We start from the raw sequence: 20,991 nt of genomic DNA on the forward strand, positions 1-20,991 counted from the left end.
GAGAGGAGTGTTCATTTTGAAGACACATGTCCATGTTTGGCTTCTTCAACTCCTCCTTCTTCCTCCTATGTGGATGGTAATCATAGTGATGAAAGTGACTCAAAAGATGAAAATCCTCCAACCTTGACTTGTAGGACACCACCTTCGTAGGGTCAACAAACAGTTGAGGGCATTCCTTCATATTCTTCCACTAAACCTCATTGGGCACAATAGACCCTTGATGCAGTAGGTTCATTAGTAGGAAATCCTTTAGATACTTAGAGAACTAGGTCACAACACAAGTCATTTCCACATGCATACATAGCCATTGCTTCATATCCATAGTCTTTTAAGGAAGCATCAAGAATTCTAGAATGGGATAAAGCTATGGAGGAAGAATACAATTCATTGATGAAAAATAACACATGGAACTTAGTTCCCCTTCCTAAGGGAAGAAAAATGGTTCAATGTGAGTGGATCTATTGAACCAAATTTGCAGCGGATGGAAGTGTTGATAAACATAAGGCTAGACTTTTTGCTAAAGGTTTCTCGCGAGTTCTAGGTATTGACTATACAAAGACTTTTGCAGTAGTTGCCAAAATAAACTCCATTCACCTTACACTAGCAATTGCTACAGCTCAAGGATGGGTTGTACACCAGATGGATGTTAAGAGCACATTTTTAAATGGTGACCTTCATGAGGAAATTTATATGGAGCAGCAACAGGGGTTCGTACATGATTCTACTATGGTTTTTAGATTAAGGAAGTCTATTTATGGTTTAAAGCAGGCTCCTCGGGCTTGGTATGCCAAAATGGATTCATTTCTCCTCTTAGTAGGTTTCACAAGATGTCATTCTAACTTGAATGTTTACATTCTTTAGAAGGATAACTCTCACTTGATCTTAGTGCTTTATGTTGATGACTTGATCATTATAGGGAGCACTGCATCCATCATAGCTAGTATCAAGACCTCTCTTCAGGATAGATTTTCCATGACAGACTTGGGTTTCTTACCTTACTTCCTTGGCATTGAGATCATACAGTCTTCAGTAGGGATTTCACTTTCATAGCCCAAGTATGCTCTTGATTTTCTTTCTCGATTTCACATGAGTGACTACAAGCCTACTCCTACTCCCTTGCTATTTGGTGTTAAGCTAGAGGCTAAGTTTACCACTCTAGTTGTTGATGTGACATTATACAGATAGTTAGTTGGGAGCTTTATCTACTTGACACACACATGCCCTGATATTGCCTTTGCAGTAGGTATGGTTTCACACTTTATGCAAGAACCTCATGAGCTTCATTGGAAGGCTGCCAAACACATTTTACACTATATCAAGGGAACATATACACATGGGATTCATTATGCAGTAGGTACAACACTTTAGTTGATTGGATACACAAATTCAAACTATGTAGGAGACTTAGATTCTCGGAAGTCTACTTTAAGGTACATATTTCACCTTGGTTCTAGCCCTATTTTTTGACAAAGTAAGAAGCAAAACAATGTTGCTCTTTCTTCCACAGAGGCTGAGTATCGAGAGGCTATCAATGCAGCTATAGAGGCTCTTTGGTTAAAACATATCTTGGAGGAGTTTGGATTCAATCTACCTAAGCTGATAGTTATTCATTGTGACAATCAAAGTGCCATTGAAATATCTAAGCATCTAGTTCAGCATCAACGGACAAAGCACATTGAGGTTCACAAGCACTATATCAGAGAGCTTATACATGAGCAGATCATTGCACTACAATACTATCCTACAACAGAGCAAGTTGCTAATATTTTCACCAAACCCTTCACCGAGGTCAAGTATACTCATTTGTGGGATTTCTTGGGGGTGTAGGATGTTACAGATAGGGGAGTCCCTTGACTTCTCTCTTCTTCTTCTTCTGGGAGGGATTTTTTCCTCTTATGAGGTCTTCTTCTCTCTCTTTCTCTATTGTACTTATCTCTCTTTTTGGAGGAGGGTTTTTCCCATGTGGTTTTCCCTCTTTCTCCACTTTATGAGAGATTGCATTGCATCATTTTAGCATTTCTTTTGTAGATGGATACCTAACATCGCCTCGTAGCTAGGACCCATTATGCATTAGTGAGCTGAAGTGCACTCCCCTGAGTTACACTTAACGGGAGGTGTTGGTGTAAATAGGTATTTACTAGTTAAAATTTACTTAAGTTTACTTAGGTTAGTGCAATATTTTATTATTTTGCATTATTTTATTATTTCTGTTTATGAGACACTTAGAAGTTTGCACATCTTCTAGAGTTGTCATGTAGACAACACTGAAGTATGAAACCCTAATTATGCATATGGTGTCTACAACATAGGAGTTTGCATCATTCACTGAGTTGTCATGTAGACAACACAGTTTTTTGCACTCCTAATTTTGCACATGTTGTCTACAACACTGATGTGCGTGTTTCACCTTTGTAGGCTTATCCTCTCATCATCGCACTTACTTTCATGCATAATGGAGGATAACCCATATCCGGTGGACATGTGCCTAGTTGTTGGACTTATCATGACTCTAATTTCAAGGCATTCTAGTTGCATCTCAGAGGCCTTTATAGTGAGGCACTCCTAGTGTACTTGTACATAGAATTGAATACTCTATAGTTATTTTGATCATACTCTGGTCTACTCTGTGCTCGTTTTGTGAGTTCCTTGGTCTTGGGTAAATTCTACCCTAAGGCAGATTCTTACATGGTATTAGAGTTGAGGGTGATACTCATGACATAGCCATTGGAGACCTCGTTGCTTCATCTCTCTAAGGGACTTGATTTAGATCTAGAGCATCAGTAGCAATTGGGAGTGTCTAGAGCTGAAGTGGACCTCACCATTGCGTCCAAAATGATGATTTGATGAAGATTGACTATAAATTTGCCTATTTTAGGCTATAGTCAACTGGGAGGAAATTTTTTTTTATAAATTGGAACCTGAAGGCACGATTTAAAAATCTAGGTATGGTCGTATTTGCTCTGCAATTCATTTTATTTGATCTACAATTCATTTTACGAATCTGATTTATTCTTTTCTCTTTTGATTTTTTTTTGAAATTATTTTCATTAGCATGCAAAGAAAATTTATTAGGCTTAGGTACTGAGCAATCAAACCCTGGCTCTGAACCTATGTAGAATATTTCACAGATTGGACAATATTTTTTTTTATTTTGTAGGCAATTAATCTCACTTCGACGGGTCATGGGTCATACAACTAAACTTTCTGATAGCTGTATATTTTTTTGGCACCCGAAAAACTCTCCTACCCACCCGCAAGGAAGCCTATAGTGTTTCTCTCTTTCTTTCTCACTACCATGACTCTTGGGTTTTAAGAGAGTTTGAAAGTCCACACATCACCAATGTGAGACTAGAAATGCAACATTTCACCCATTTTTTATTTATCGACAACGACAAGAATACTCTTGATAGCGTCCACAACAATGACAACAACTACCAACTTAGATTTTGACAGGAACACATCAGCAGTGACCACACCTGCTAGCGCAGATGCGTGGTATCCTCTTACTTGTACATGTGGCAAGAACAAACCCATTTGCCAGGACACATTAGATCTCACGTACAAGCCCTGTTATCCACCAATGTACTAAATTTGGGGCCCATTCATAGAGACACACGGAGATTACAGATCACCAAGACATGTTAGTGCCCAGTTAGATCATCTGGACAATAACACGTCATTGACTGTACAGACTGATGTCATCATAAGCCTGTGCAAATGCTAATGTAATCAATCTACTAGCCTAAAATTGATGGTCATCTTACCATCATACTAGGGCATTATTCTATTGCTGCGATGATTGTTTGACTGTCAAATTTAACACACTATTTTCCTCTGCAAACCCCTCTTCATATGCAATTTTGATTTGGCACCCTGACTTCAAATAGCCATAACTCGATCATACATACTTGAAATCAGGTCCATTTTTTTAATATATTTTTGGTAAAATTTCTTGAATTTTTCAGTGGTGTAGCTAGTTTCTAGTTTTGGTGCTCGGATTGGTCAGTATAAGTGGCTTTTGGTGACTGTACCTATCTAATCTAGCTCTTTGCAACTTCAAAGGCATCTTACGAGCTCATTTGGACTCCTTTTCAAGTTCCATTTTTTTTGAAAGTGTATATTTTTTTCATCTAGTTTTTAGATCTGCAGTCAGATTGTAGTCTTATTTGGACCATGGGGCCTTTTGACCTGGTTCTTTTTCTAGAATGCTCTAACTTATAATTACAATCATCTGGCCAATTTACACCTTCTAGTTCACCAAAATGATGTCTCAATTATGTACTCCTATTTTTTCAGTATTTACACATATCCCAAGGTGCTCAAATACTCTATCCTAGAACACTAATAGTGGAACTGTGAGAGTGGTAACCTTTATTTGACCCAAATGGGTATCCAAAAATGAAAACACATAAATAGAAACTAAGTCTAAGTACATTTTTTTTTGGGTGACACAAGATTGCCCTTATACCTCTGGATGCTCCTACATCACTAGTTGATGCTTATTACACATTTGTTCAAGAAGTTATTCCAAGATTAAGATGGTTGAGGCTACTAGGCTATGAAATCAATGTTGATGAGGCCTCTGTAGCAATAACAACATTACTTGTAGAAGAAGTAGACAAAGATGCCAAAGAATTTGGTAACTATGAGATGGCCAAGTCTACAATTACTATGGAGTTGAAGACTAACTTTGTCATAAAAAAGAAGGATAAATTGGTAAAGAAACTTGAAGAAAAATTTGGTGAAGGTATCGAGCAAGAAGATGAAGAGAAGAGGATGAAGAGGAAGAAGATACTCAGATTCAAACACCACTTGCATTGACACAAGGAAAGGGTGAAGATCAAGAAGAGGGAGAAACAAAAATAGTAGAAGGTGCCAAGGAAGAAGAAGCCAAGGAAGCACCTACTCCTACTAATCAGAAGAAGAGAAAGGTTAAGTCACAAACACTGACAAGACCCAAGAAGGTTGCTAAACCAAGCCATCCCAAACCTACAACACTTACCACAAGGGCTAGTGCATGTGTCACTATACAAAAGCTAAAGAGAAAGCCAAATCCATAGAGTAGGAAGGTGGAGTATAGACAATACCAAGGAGAAAATATATTACTCAGGCTGAAACTAATGAAGAAAGAACTAAATCTGATGACAACGTCCAATTCCAGATGGTAAGTCATAATCCATCTTTAGATCTAGAAAACCTATGTAAAAATGTTAGAAATAATATAGATTTATTAGGATTTTCTCACATTTATTTTGAAAATCGATGATGGCTATTTTGAAGAAAACTCCTCTAGAGATTTCCAACTCCATACCTAAAGGCCTATGTGCAAGAGTTGTGCAAAAATGACACTATGATTTAGATACTGAGAGGAAAATTAGAGAAAGTGCCTTCACTCAAGTTATGCATGAACTTGGCAAGGCATATATAGCTAAAGCCATAAAGAAATATACTATTAGATTTGTTCCTAAATATAGAGCATTCAACATATTACAAAATAACATAGAAGATGTTGTAAGGAAAACTACATAGATGTGGAAAATTACGTATAGGCTAGCTACAATCAAAGTAGGAGAAAAAGATCCTATTGAGGTTAATGATGATAAAGATGATGACAATAATGAAGGCACAGTTGAGGGAGCTACTGAAATGAATGTAGATGATCAAGAAACAACTAAGAAAGAGCATCAATAAGAGCATCGTGTACAAGATACACAAATGCCAGATGCCAAACCTCCACAAATAACAAGTGCAAATACTAAAACTATCATAGTAAATGATGTTTCTAATCTCACTATTTAGAACATCAATCCCTAATAGAGGAAGACTTGAAAAAGATATGTGATCAATCTACACTATAGGCTAAATTGTGCGACAACCTTGTAGTGATGAGTGTAGATGAACTTCAAAAATCAATGAAAAAAACTACAAGGGAGGAGGTAAAAACACAAGAACCAATTACAATTAACCCTCAAGTCATTAGTATACAATCTTCATAAATTGTACTAGAAATTGCACAAGAAAAGGTTGAGATAACTAGAGAGGATAAGGTGGAAACACGGAGTCAAATAGGTCAGATAAATTCATCTACACCTCCAACACAAGTTTAAGGTGAAATCCAAAAAAATGAGGCAAAAAAGGACAACCCTAAAGAGACTAAGTTGACACCTAAGCCAAAGGAGTTAACAACCATTCAAGCACTGGTAACTCTACCACAATCTAACACTCCTTCTAGTCACACTCTTCAAAGGCCAAGCACGGATACAACACCTTTGCAATTCCTAGTGTCAATTCCAAGTTCATCAAAGGTAGAAGATGTAATAACATATGGAGATGTAAGCCTAGATGAAAAAATTGTTTTTCCAAAATATGATTATGCAACAATGAAAATTGAGCATATGGTATACTTCAAGAAGTCCTAGCTAGAAAGAAACATCAAGAATTGCTCCTAAGGGAGCATAGGTAGAAGCAAGCTTTGCTTGATATTAAAGAAATCTCCTTGGATGCATTTAGTCTACCTACTCTAGATGAAACAAAGCCACTTATTCAACAATTGACTACCATAGTGGAAAGGTAAGTGAAGTGGGCCTTGATACTAATGCAAAATTATTAGAATGTTGTGCAAGGAAGTTTCAACATAAGGTGAATGACAAGATATCTAGTGATATAGCACTTACACAAGTTGCATTGGAAGCTAAAATAGATAGTGTGAAGAAGGTACTTGAGAAAATTTTCTCTTTGTAAACAAATTTTGCAATCTTATACTCTTCATACAAGAGACAAGGAATCACATCTTGAGCTTGGAAAGTGAGATATAGTCATCTGGAGCTAAATTGCCCATGACTCTAGCTCAAAGTGAACAACACTTGAGGACCCTATTACAAACCTAGAGTTAGTTAGCAACACTATCTGTAGATAAAGCCAACATAAGGGCTAAATTGATAAGCATCCATACTTCATTGACTCCTCACATGGAGATTTTTCACAAGGAGTTAGGATATGCAAAAACTCTTATGAAGAAAGACCCTAATATTTCTACATTAGATGGACTAGTACACCTTAATACCAAGCTAGCCATCCAAATTAAGTCTTTGGAGGTAGCTTGTGACAATTGGGATGCTTCTCTTAAAATTATTCTTGAGGTCCAGAAATTTTTCTTGGACAAATGTAATATTAGTGTATAACCCATTGAAATTAGTGTCAATAAGTGGGAAAAAATACTAATGGGGTAGTAAGAGCATAAGGGAGCAAGCATGGGAGAGCTAGAAAAGATCACAACAAAGAACAGACAAGTAAAAGAGTATTAGTTGAGGCACATCTACTTAGTAGGAGTAAAATTTTGAGTATAGAACTAGATCTAACAACTCAAGTTATGTATAGAAGCCAAATAAGAGTTATGTTATGCTCATAAGAATAAATGTATTAATGCACAACCAAGTATTTTTGACACTCATGTCAAAGGCGGAGATTGTTGATCTTAGATTGGTTTTGACAAGTGAGTGTCTCTACACTCAAATCGTTTACTTAGTTCAAACCAAACAAGTAGTATATGTCAAGCACAACATGTATAAGTTAGGGCATGCTGAGTGAGCAGTGAGCATCGAGTTAGTCAAGTGCCTAGAAGATAATATATGCCATGTTATTTAGGAGCTAACCAAGTAGTGCATTTCCAGTCATTCAAATGTTGAGTCATAGTATTAGCATTAGTATATGTCGAGCATTAGAGACTTTAGATGTCGAGTAACATAGTTTTGTCATTTTTGTTTGTATTCACACAAACCACTATGTAAACCATTTTTGAGCTGACTTATAGATTGAATTATGATATTTTGGTGATAAGGATTAATCTTAAGTTGGAATCCCTATGAATTACATGCATCGAATTAGGTAAAGGGAAGGTTTAAGCGGCAAAATGGATGAATCACAACCATTGATTCATATCTAACCCTAAGTCACCTAGGTCTTATTAAGGAAGATAAACCCTAAACTTGTCATGAGCATGAAAGGGAATGAATGGATGATCAAGGTGAGTTTTGCATGTGCAAACTAGGACATTCATGTTGATCAAGCTATTATGATCTGAAATTACATTGCAGAATCAGTTAAAGGAGAATAGAGGAAGGAGATAGTGAACAATAAAGAGACATCTAATAAAAAAGGATCAAGAATATATTAGTTTAGAGGTGATTTGTCATCAAGAAATGAAGTGATAGTTATAGGATCAATGTTGAGAAATTCTAACAATTGAATTAGTTGAAATTCTTAATAGACTAGTCCTAATAGGCTATATTAAAATTCTCTAACAAGGTACTTACATTATTGTAAGTTAAAGTCCTGTAATACGGCACACTTTTAATAGGGTGTTGAAATCCTTCAACAGGGTAAGATCTAATAGTTTTTATAAGCCTTTAACAAGGTAGTTCATTTCTTATGATCAAACATTGTAACGTTCATTGGATGCACTTTATTACTGTAGTAGTGAAGATCTATGGGTGTCATCCCCACTTCAATTTTACCTTCTCATTGGAGGATTTTTGTGTAATCTTATCTAGTGTCATATATTTGTGAATGCTTACTTTTTAAAATTCTTTAGATGTATATGATTTCACATGGTATTTTAGTTTACTTATTGAATGTATGAGATGGATATGTGGTGAATATTTTATGGGTCAAAGTTTAAATCAGTGATTCACCCTCCCCCTCTCAAAATTTTACATTTTCTATTGTAACTCCAATAGCATCACAATAGCATAAGATTGTAAGAGATGTGAGAATGAGGAGAGAGCGTTCATTTAAAGAGAAATAGATGATAAGGATTGATAGGAAAAATCAAGGGTGGAGAATGAGTCTTTAGTGATCCATGTGCACAAGAATCTCACCTAAACAAGATCAATGGATATGTTTAAGAAGAAAGAGATTCTAGCCACCTTGGAAAGTGTGCACCTCATGTGAGCTAAAAATGCCTTTTCTTTTACTTTAAAATAGGAATCATGTTTTTCATGTACATAATTAGGATAAGTGGGACTTGGGAAATTTTATTTAATTAAAAAGGTGTATGTTCTTTCAATTAAATAAATGAATTAGAATAAGATGGTCAAGCCATAGGTTATAATCAAATAAATCACAAAGAAATGATTTGATCAAAGATAAGCAATGGATAAATTATGAAAAATTTCTAGAAAGGGGGCTCATAGTCTAGATAGCTATTGATGTATTATTATAGATAGGTCTTGCCTCTTACTAATAGTCCCCTATACACTGATAGTGCTATTGCTTTATAAGTTCCTTGCATGTTCAACAATAATGAAAAAAAATTCTCTATCCTCATCAAGGCCAACAATAACTCCCTTTGACATTGATGGAAAAAATTCTCTCTCTCTCTCTCTCTCTCTCTATATATATATATATATATATATCAAAAGTTAGTTTTGTAGCACATAGCATACCTCTCTCGTATTTATCTCTTTTCAGTGCACTACCTCGCCTTTTGCATATACATTTCCCTTTATATATAATTCTCTCCCTTTTTGTTTGTGATAGCTAATGATAAAAAACATATATTATATCATTCCTTGGAGTTCCAAAAACTTTAGCAATTACTTTCTTCTGCTTAGCTCTCAATTCTTGCCCCTATGAAACTATTACATGGGGGGGGGGGGGGCGGTCCGCGTAAATTAGTACTTATGTATTTGAATAGATTTTAGCAATTTAACATAATTCATTTGCATATCTATTTGACCGATAGCTATCTTAGTGCTGTTGATATGCTAAAAATTGAAAGCATGACATAAATAATAGGAATGCACAAATAACTAATTAAACATCCATAAAATATTTTTTTGGTATCACAAAAAACCCTCGATCAGAGGGAAAATTTATGGTGGGGATGATACCCACAACTTTTTCATCACAATTGAAAAAAGTTGGCAATTAGTCTTACTACGTTGTCACCTTCTATGTGACTCACCTGATAAGGAGTGACTAGTACAATGCTAATTTATCTTAAACCTTTCAAGACTACTTTGTTAAGAGATTTAATCTTTCCTATATAGAATTCACCTTGTTTAAGGATTTGAAAATGTTCCAATATGAACTTAATAGTACTATGAAAGACTACTTTGATTGAAGGATTTAATACACCTTGTAGAAAATTGGTTAGGGATTCATACAAGATAACTTAACCTTATGTTTCTTCTATTGAAACATGTCAAATTTGTTCAATACAATACTTCAATACTCAATATTGCACTTGATTTCACCTATGCATCTTGTCTGCTCCTCGCTCTCTTATCTAGTCATCTTCTATCTCTCTTTAACCTTTTTTTTAATCTTGATAACCCTTTGTGTAATCTAGACCTTAGATTCTAGGATTCAATACTTTTCTTTCTCTATTGTCAACTAGTAAACAAAAATTCCTTTATCTAACACTTGTAACTAGTATTAAGATAACTTCCTTAACATGCCAATAGTGCCTACTATATTCTAGTAGTAGCATTTTGATAGTGTGTGCATAAATGTGTCATAGTTCTCTAACATATTTTATCCAAGGGATCCAATATATTAGAAACCTTGAATGATGACTTAAAACTTCCTATCTATGGCATGGAAGAGCTTATGAGATGGTGGATCTCAAATGAACCTATCTAGAGCAACCCTTACAATGTGCACCATATAATGAAATATTCAAAATGTAGAGTAAATAATTCCAATATCTTGTTAGAAACTACAATTGGAACAATTGTTATATTGTCATTGATGTCAAACCTTATTGGTAAGACAACTTATATTTGAGTAAAGTTTCATATAAATATGATTGATAGAGAGCACTTGAGTAGGACATGACAAAAGAACCTAGAGAAAAGGTTGATTTATGAGGAACTGGAATGGGTACTTGATTATGTGGACTTTGACAAGATAATATGATTGTTTAATCATAATCTAAGTGGAGAAGATAGTGTTGGAAGAATGAATGCTAATGATATTCCTATGGGGGAGTATTGTAGAAACATGATTAGATCATTATTACGATGATATATTGCATTCATGACTATGTTTTTTAGTAATGTCAACATAGCAATTTTATGTGGCATTTGATAGAAGAAAAATAGAAAGATCAAGTTGGTATGGATAGATCTTTGAGAATTTTTAGAAGCAAGATTAAAGGGAGATACTACTAAGTGTCTATTATATGCAGCTAACCTTGAAAGCATAAGATATTAAGTTTGGAAGAAGCTATGCAAGTTTTGGTAAAGACTATTATGAGATAGAGTTTACAGAGACATATTTTAGTAAACTTGTTATATCTCTTAGCAGATTTGTTATTCTGAGAAGTCAAAGTTAAAGATGTGAAGAACACATTTTGGAGATGACATGTCCAAATTCACTCATCATAATGACATGTGTATGAAAAGATATTCAAGTTGCAAGCTAGATGATTAATGTTATCGCTAAGTGTAACATGTTCTCAATATTGTCCTATAATAATTAATTGAGAAGGTGTAACAACAGACTCATGGAATTTTTTATGGATTTGGTATAAAAGAAGGACATTTTCCTTTATCATGTATGGATGTATGTGGATAATTTTAAGTAGTACAAGTGTGGAATTTGAAGATAAGTAGAGTAGATCAGAAGGGAAGGAAACTTCATTGCCAAGTTCTTATTGTGTGATCCGAAGTTCGCTACTTGGATTCAAGATTTGTGACCTAGTCTACAAGGTTTGACAGTGATTTTTCTAGTTGACAAGATAAAGGAAGACAATCAAAGTACATTTCATAAAATTATTCAATAAGGAATAGTTGAGAGATCAATTGGATAGTGAGCTAAGTGGGCTTACCCAGAAGCTATTTAGACATTAGGTCCTTCTATCTTCTACTACTCCTAATAGGGTTGGAACAACTCCTAATAGGGATTCAAAGTCTCCTAATAGAGACTCATATGTACTAAATGTTGTAATAGACTACTAATAGGGTCCATCCTCTAACAGGGAATATTTATATTAGTATATCATCTTGTGGGCATCATTTCCATTAGGGTTTTCTCTCTAATCAAGGGTTTCCCTACTCAACATATCTAGTGTAATTGTGTATGTGCATCTTTTTATGGTTGTTGTTTACTTTGGTTGAATGGTTAAGATCGTTTAAAGTTAATAAATGTTTTAATTATTGGATAACTAATTCATGCCCCTCCTCTCAATTATCGTGGTGGACTATTGTTTCTAACAATTGGTATTAGATCATTAGGTCCTTGAAGATAAAGTTTAACTTTGGGAGATCCATGGAAAACATGTTCAAGAAAGATAGTCTAAAGTCTGATGGAAAAAATTATTATAGTTGGAAGGAAAAGATAAAGATACATCTACTTTGTATGGTTCTAGGATATTGGATCTTGACATAATCATCAAAGACAATCATTGTTGAGAAAGATTTGGAAACTTGTACCAAACAAAAAAGAAATCTTTTCATGTGCAACATGAGAGCTAGAGAAGCACTATTGTTTGCACTTCCTAAAATTGAATACAACCAGGTAAAGTCATTTGTTACTTCTCATTTGGTTTGGAAAGCATCAAAAAATAGTTTTGAAGGTGATGAACATTCTAAGAAATTGATGTTACAAAGTTGGATTTGTGCATTTCAAGATGCTAAAATGATGGAAGATGAATCTATATGAACATATGTAGGAAGAATATCGGAAATTACTGTAGGTATTAGATCTCAAGGAGGAACAAAATAGGATGATGAGGTTATATGGAAGATATTGAAGAGCTTAACACCACCATTTAAGACAGCAATTCAAATGATATAGTTGTTGATATCTTGTACCAAAGATTTCACAAAGGAGAGGCTGCTTGGAAGACTTGAAGCAATTTAGAATGAGCTTAGACAGTTTGTAGAGTTGACCAGAATATAAACAACTTTCACTACCTTGAATATTCAACCTAGTTTATCAAGGAGTACAAGTGCTACAGGAGATTTTTCTAGTAGTAGTAGATTTGATGAAGAGAGAATTTTGTTCACATCATATGACTAGTGATATGAAAAAAAATTTCAACTTCTAATTATAGAGGCAATGTCAAAGTTGGAAACAATGCAACATACCAAGTTAAAGGTATTGGATCTGGATCTATAACTCTTGGTGGTAAGACTAACACTCTGGATGTATATTTTGTTGATGGTTTGAAAAAAAATCTTCTGAGTGTTGGAAAACTAGTGGATAATGGTTATTAGTTACTATTCTCAAAGAAGGCATGCATGATTAGAGATAAATATGGAAAGGTAATTGGAATAGAAATTAGATCTAGAGGTAATGTATTTCAATTGAATCAAACTAAAATGACATTTTTGGTTGCTCAGGTTGATGATAGCTGGCTATGACATAAGGGAATTTTTCATATAAACTTTGATAGTATTGTAAAAATAGTAGTATGGTTAAAATTAGAGATTTTCCTAAGATTGATAAGCCTACTAACACAATTTACAAGGAGTGTTTATTGGAAAAGCATACCAAAACTTCTTTCCCTAGCAAGAAGTTTACTACTTTAGAAAAGTTGGAGATTGTACATACAAATCTTAGTGGTCCTATGAAGAGTAAAGGATTATGTGGAGAAAGGTATTTCATGATCTTAGTTGATGACTTTTCTAGAATAATGTGGGTTACATTTCTTAAAGAAAAATCTGAGGCATTTGATAAGTTCAAGATATTCAAGAATAGAGTTCAAAATGAATCTAGTATAGAGATTAAATGTTTAAGATTAGATAAAGGAAGAGAGTTTGCTTCAAACGAGTTTAACATATTTTTTGAAGCTAATGGAATCAAAAGGTAGTTATCAACTTTGAGAACCTTTGAATAGAGTGGTATAGATAAGAGAAGAAACAAGTCAGTAATAAAAGCAACATTAGTTTTTTTAGTTGAGAATGATGTATCCAATATATTTTGGAGAGAATCTATGAATACAACAGTCTACACTATGAATAGAGTGCAAGTCAGGAAAGACTCAAACAAGACCCCTTATGAACTATGGTTTGCTTAGTGACCTATAGTTAAGTAATTCATAATTTTTAGTAGTAACTGTTATATCAAAAGAGATGATGATATTGGTAAGTTTAATACTAGAAATGATGAAGGTATATTTCTTGCTTATTCATTGAAATCAAGGCTTATAGATGTTATAGCATAAGCTTTAAAACTATTATGGAAAGTAAAAATGTGAGAGTTGATGAGAAATTCAAGATACAAGAAAGAATAGTTGATTAGAATTTAGATGATGAGAATGTTGTCACTAAACCAAGGAATAATGGAGCATTCTTTGAGATTAACAATAATTTGCAGAATGAAGGAGAGGCAAGGAAGGAACAAAGATCAAAACCTTCAATAGGGCTAAGAATTAAGATAGCAACTCCTACTTTGGGTAAGAATATTCCAAAGAATCATCCACCTGAGAAAATCATCGAAAGTAGAGGTAAAGGAGTGATGGAAAGAAGTAGAATCAATGAAGAACTATGTTTAATATCTCAAGTTGAACCTAAAAATGAAGATGAAGCATATAAAGATGACTATTGGAAGCAAGCTATGAAAGAGGAATTGGATCAGATAGTAAAGAATGAGACATGGGAATTGGTCCCCAGATCAATAGACAAGAATGTGATAGGAACTAAATGGGTATTTAGGAACAAGATGAATGAACAAGGTGAAGTTGTAAGAAACAAGGCAAGATGGGTATGTAAAAGTCACTCATAATAAGAAGGAATAGACTATGATGAGACCTATGGTCCTATTGCAAGAATAGAAGCAATAATATTATTCTTAGCATAAGAAACATATAAGAAATTCAAAGTATATCAAATAGATGTCAACTCAATATTTCTAAATGAATAAGTTGAAGAAGAAGTATACATAGAATAACCTAAAGGTTATACTTTGATAGACGATAAGAACATAGTATGAAAATTGAAGAAAGAATTGTCTGGCTTAAAACTGTAGACACCTAAAAACCTTTAGAAAATAAAGTATTTTTATTTTCTAAAAAATTCCTGATGACATCATCATTAATTAATTAATTAATTAATTAATTAATTAATTAATTAATTAATTAATTAATTAATTAATTAATTAATTAATTATTCCATTAATTAATTAATTAATTAATTAATTAATTAATTTTTTATTCCATTAAATCCCTTTATCTTAATTAAAAATATTTAATTAAGGAATCCCTCCCAAAAATGTTTAAATCTTATTTAAACATTATTTCCTTATTTATTAATTATTTAATTAATAAATTGACCAAAAAACCCAAAATAAATAAAAAATTTATTTTTTGCCCAAAACTTGGCCAATTTCCTTAAGACCACTAACCTCTTCCAAAATCTTCTAATCCTTCTTTAATTTTGATTAAAGGCTAATCCCATCATTTCCTACCCCTAATCGCAACTCAAAATATTTAATTAAGATTAAATATTAATCCTCATGTTTATTTAAAAAGTTTTAATAAATATCTCCTCAACCCAAACCCTTGAAATAAATAAAAATTTATTTATTTCCTAAAAATCTAATTTATCCTCATCCTAAGAAGTTCTAGACTCTTCTAGAAAGTCTTCATCCTCATCCTAGGAAGTTCTAGACTATTCTAGAAAGTCTTTATCCTCATCCAAAGTCTAGACTCTTCTAGAAGATGTCTTTAAACCTAATCCTAATCCCCTCCTAACCTTGTCACATTCTCTAAAAATGGGTTAAGACTTACTAACCCAAGCTAAAGTTAACAAATATCTCCTCCTTCACCCGCCCTCATTAAATGCCATCCACTTGCCCATCCCTAAGCTAATCCTAAATCATCCTAATCCATCCTCTAATCATTTGCACAAGCCTAAGCAAGCTTAAAACTTTCCTAATCAAGCCCAAGTCGAAATTGCTCTCATCTCCCTCAAAATATCTCAACCATAAAACTTTATGAAGCCCACTAGGCCATAAATGACTCTTCCAAGCCTTTTCATTGCTCTTACAAGCCATTATGAGGGTCTTTATGAATATTTTATCCCTTGAGCCTCCTTTGTTGACTCATCCTCCCCCTTTCCTCCATCCTCTCACCTTGTGACATGTGTCACTCCCTAATTGGCTGTAAGAAATCACAATCCATGTGCTCTCCTCTCATGCAATCTGAGCCTTCCATAAGCTTTTTCCCATCCTTGCATCCTAGCCCTTGATCCCTCAAGCCCTTTGCCTATTTAAGGAATCCTCTCTCAAGCCATTTTAACACAATCCATGAAGTAAAGTCATAATGCCATTTTAAGAAGCCATTTTACATCAAAACCATACACTCACACCCAAATTCCAACTCCATTTGAAGTCCTTTTTGAAGCATAAGTTTGAGCGTACATCCTATCTATTTAGACAAAGCCACTCAACAAGAGAGCTTCTTATTGAGAGAGCCCATTAATGGCTCATATTCTTAATTGAGAGCTCATCTTAGTCTATCTTGAAGTTTATGAATTTTGTTTGGTTTGTAGAAGCTTTATTTAAATTTGGTTTCTATTAGCATACTAACATTGCTCATATACATTTTGGCATGCCTGGTGGGACCTCGCATGGGTCATCTTCATTAGCTTTTTTAGTCAAGTTTTGTATGTCATTTGCTAATTTTGGCTAATTTTTCTTGTTTTTGTGATTGGTAGGATTGTATAAATTGGTTTTGTAGGTCCACATGAGCATGAAAAAGACAAAGGAACTCATAATCTATCTCATAGTGTTTGCAGATTTTTCAAGCTTATAGGTGGACAAAGAACTTGGAATTCTTCTTCCTCTTCTTGTCTATATTCTTCTTATTCCATCTACTTCTTCTTCTTCTTGTGAGAGATCTTGGCCATTTTTTTTTAAGGAAGGAAAATCATACACACTTCTTTCTAGTGCTTAAAATGAACCCCCAAATCATAGTTAAATCCATTAAAAAATTAAAAATTTGCAAAAAAAAAAAAATCTTTTAACAAGTGAAACTAAACCAATCTAATCATTTGCATCCTTGCAACATCAAGGTTTTAGATGCATTCATGCAACGTTAGGAACACTTGATTTTTGGGAATTTAAAAAGAACTTCAAGTTTCCATTTCAAAAGGTTCAAAATCAATACTAAGTGCACACTAAAATCTAAATCAAACTCAAAGCATCAATCAAGGATAAAATGAACCTCATTTGCAAATATTTTAAAGTTCTTTTAAAAATCTCATGAAAACTAAGAGTCCTAAATGGTTGCCAAAAATTGTCCTAAAAGCTTTGTTATTTGTTCCAAACAAATGTCTTGTTGCAAAATCTTGAATGTTTCTTAGGTTTTTCATGCATCAAAACAATCTAGGAATATCATTTTTGGGCTTAAAATATGCAAACTAGAACACAAAATCTTGAATGAAAACCAAAGTCCAAATAGTCATTTTCACTTTTGAGTCCAAAACAATCTTGAATGATCTAAGTTTAAAACAAAGCACTTCAAAGTTCTTAAAACAACACAGAAAATCTCAATCTTGAATGCTCGAAGGAAAAAACTTGAATGTTTAATCACTTGTCTTTGAATGCATGTTGCTAAAATCACTCTTGAATGCCATGGATTAAAATCAAGATTCTTTTTTTTATGAATGCATGATTTAAAACAACAAATCCAATCTTGAATGCCATAGATCAAATAATCATCTTTTGGGGCATAAAAAGAATCCACATTTTTGAAATCTTCTAAGTTATTAAAACTAATAAAGATGCTTTAAGTGTGTTTATAGTTGGACTCACCCTCTTTAATCACCCATCAATTTAACCATTGGTTGCAATATCAGCGTCATCTATGGGGATGGGTCTACCTAAGAGGGTGTTAAGTGCTCCACAAAGATCAAACTCCACTCACTTGGGTCTTTAGTGGTTTTTCTAAGTTAGAAAATTCCTTGAATGTGCATTAATCTCACTCACACTTCATTTGGGCATAAAAATTGGACAAATCTTGATGTGGAGGGCCTCTAGGCGTGCGCTTGACAATCGAGTTTCACACATCTTTGTTTTGGGCTTAAAAAAAGCTCACACTCAATCTTGAATGCCTAACAATCAATGAACATTGCATGGTTTGGATGCATTTTCAATGATGCTCGCATTTCTTATGTTGATGATCTCTCAACTTTCATTATGCTAACGATGCTATCAAATTGGAATGAACATTGTATGCCATAATCACAAGTGTCTTCAATCATAGCTTATAAAATCTAAATCATTAATTGGAATAAATGCGTGTCTTTTAAAGCCCAAGATCATGTATGTGGTCTTGTTTTACACTTTTTAGGAGGCCTTCTTGGGGATTTTATCACCCCTTGGAACGACCTCAACTCCAGTGTTCCGGTAGAGTATAAAAATCAGGAGGTGAATCCACAGACACCTCTCTTGGAATCAAGATTTTGTCACTCGGGCTAAGCCTCAAGGAACTTTATACCCTTGAGAAGTGAAAGAGGAGAAGTGGCTTACTGCTCCTCTTAGCTATGTGACATCTTTTTGGTTTCATCTATGGATTTGGGCCTCACGTACCTTGCGTATATTGAGGACTCCCTAGCTATAACAAATTTCATCCTTGGAGAAAGCTTCCTAGGATGTTGGTGTGTTTGACGTGCTTGCTCCAAAATTTTGTCTACTTGTTTGTTTATAGCTTTTGAATGAATGTTTGCCAAGTTTGGTCAAAATCCCAAAAAAATAGAAATCTCCCAGCTCAAGGAATACTTAGCGTAGTCATTGCCTCATCAGAAAATCATCCAAGCTCCCTCGCTGCAACCGAATCTATCTAGTTCCTTGATTTAGAACAATCCCAAATCCAAACTCTCTCCAAATCATCCCCCCCAGCCAGTTAGCAACCCAATCCAAAATCACACCCAAGCCTTTAGAGAGTTGTGGTCATTCTGCTAGAATTTGCTATCCAATCAATCTGACCAATCCACCAACCTCACCAATGTTATCCCTTTGACAGAACTTTGTCTAGGGTAATCTAGCTTTGTCACTTGTTATCCCTCATCACCTTGAGCTAAAGGTTGGGATCCACAAGTGGTCAATCTTGTGTCATGCCCATAGGATCATTAGTCTATCCTTAAGTTGACACAATCTCCACCAATCCAGTGCATAGGAAAGCAAAACTCTCACTTTTTGATAGCATGCCCTTGAAGTCTTCCATCCACAGGAAACCCAAAAATCTCCAGCCAATCCTCCTTAGGTCTGTCATATAGCTTTGACTCTCCCTAGGAAATCCTTCATCAGCCAATCCAAAATCTGCGCTTAATCCAAATCCAACCATGAGCTTCTATGTTCATCCATATGCAAGACCCCATCCCCATCTGACTCATCATCAAAAGATGAAATCCCAAACCTATCACGATGTGTTCGATCATATTGTCCTTGCTCCCGCCACCTCCTATTCCAATGATGATGAAAATCTTGTTGACTATGACAGGTATATTGAAAGCCTTAGAAACATTCCCCCAAGCATCCCACAAAATCCATGCATTCTTCAAAACTATCTAGTCATGCCATCTGATATCCCAACTTCTCCTCCATCACCCAGTCAACCAAGCTTCCAATCTTCCACCCCCATCACACTAGCTATTCCTGTCAATCCACCTCCACCTCTAACACACGAGTCTGTAAGGAATCTCTTAGAGGAAATACAAGAAAAGTCACCTCCAGCAGTCGATAAGCCATGTCATCTAATCCAACCATGTGAAGTAGTCAGTAATGAAGCTTCCCCATCTATAATATCACCTCCATCTCCCATAGCTATCATCCCCATACCATCCATCAAATTGCTTAAAATCCTTCCACTTCCCACAAGCATCAAAATCCCACCATCTTTCAAAACCCTCCAAATCCTATCCACATCACCTCCAAGCATTTCCCAAATCTCCCATAATGACCCTTATGCATCCATCTTCTACTCACCCATCTCCACTACTGAATCTCCCATCTATCCATCCACTACCTTTGAAGAGTCCATCCCTTCACCTCCTATCACACCATCCACTCCAAACCAATCCTATCAAGATCCTGCCCAAAAGCATGTTGACATCCCCCAAAGAATAAATGAAGATATCATTGTACCATGTCTTCCATCCATAGTGCAGTTAGTATCCCCTCCATCTCCAAAACTTCAAGCCATACCTCCTCTACTACAAGATATCTTTTCATCCCATCAGCTAAATCAAGATCCTATCCTACCATCTCCTCCACTCCATGCTTCCATCTTACCACCTATCCAAACTATTTCACCATCTATAATATACCCTCTCGGTTCACTTACATTCATCCATAGTGGCCTCCTCTCAGCAGAAGAATTAAGAATAGTATCTCCCTATTGCAGGACATCTAATAAAGCACTTCCACCATTTTTTGCAAGCAAAAAGTATCCTCAGCTAGTTCAAATGCTCAATCGATGGCATTATCAAGGTCAAGGTTTAGGACCACAAGAGCAAGGAATCAGAAAGCCTATTATTGCACAAAAAAATCTAGGATTTCATGGTCTTGGATATGTATCCAAAGGCTCACCATCTAAAGGTGTTGGTACACCACACCCCCAAACCAAGCCTATCTCCAAACCCCCCATGCCAGCCTCCCATCACTCCTTCAAGAAATCTTATGTCATCCCCCCTCCACCATCTTTGCAAACTAAAACAACCTACCATATCCCCCCTTCATCCACTAAATCCATTTTGGGTCCCTATGTCCCAAAATCTACCATCCTCCATCCTCCTATCAGCCATCATTCAAATCCTATCCCCTCCATTCCTATGCAAGATCAGCAAAGGCACATATCAAGGAAAATCATTCATCATCATCCCCCTACATGCTCTCCCATATCCTCTCCATCTCACAAAGCTTCTCCTAGCCATCTTCCCAAAGCTTACCATATCAATGTAAATGCCAACTTCAAAATGCATAAAGCTAAAAATCCACATCCTAGGCAATCATATGTCTATTCTAAAAGACATACTCCAAAAA

The sequence above is a fragment of the Cupressus sempervirens genome, chromosome 2 (genome assembly GCF_028749045.1).
Source record: "Cupressus sempervirens isolate cs-2001-9-10 chromosome 2, ASM2874904v1, whole genome shotgun sequence".
Lineage (NCBI taxonomy): Eukaryota > Viridiplantae > Streptophyta > Pinopsida > Cupressales > Cupressaceae > Cupressus > Cupressus sempervirens.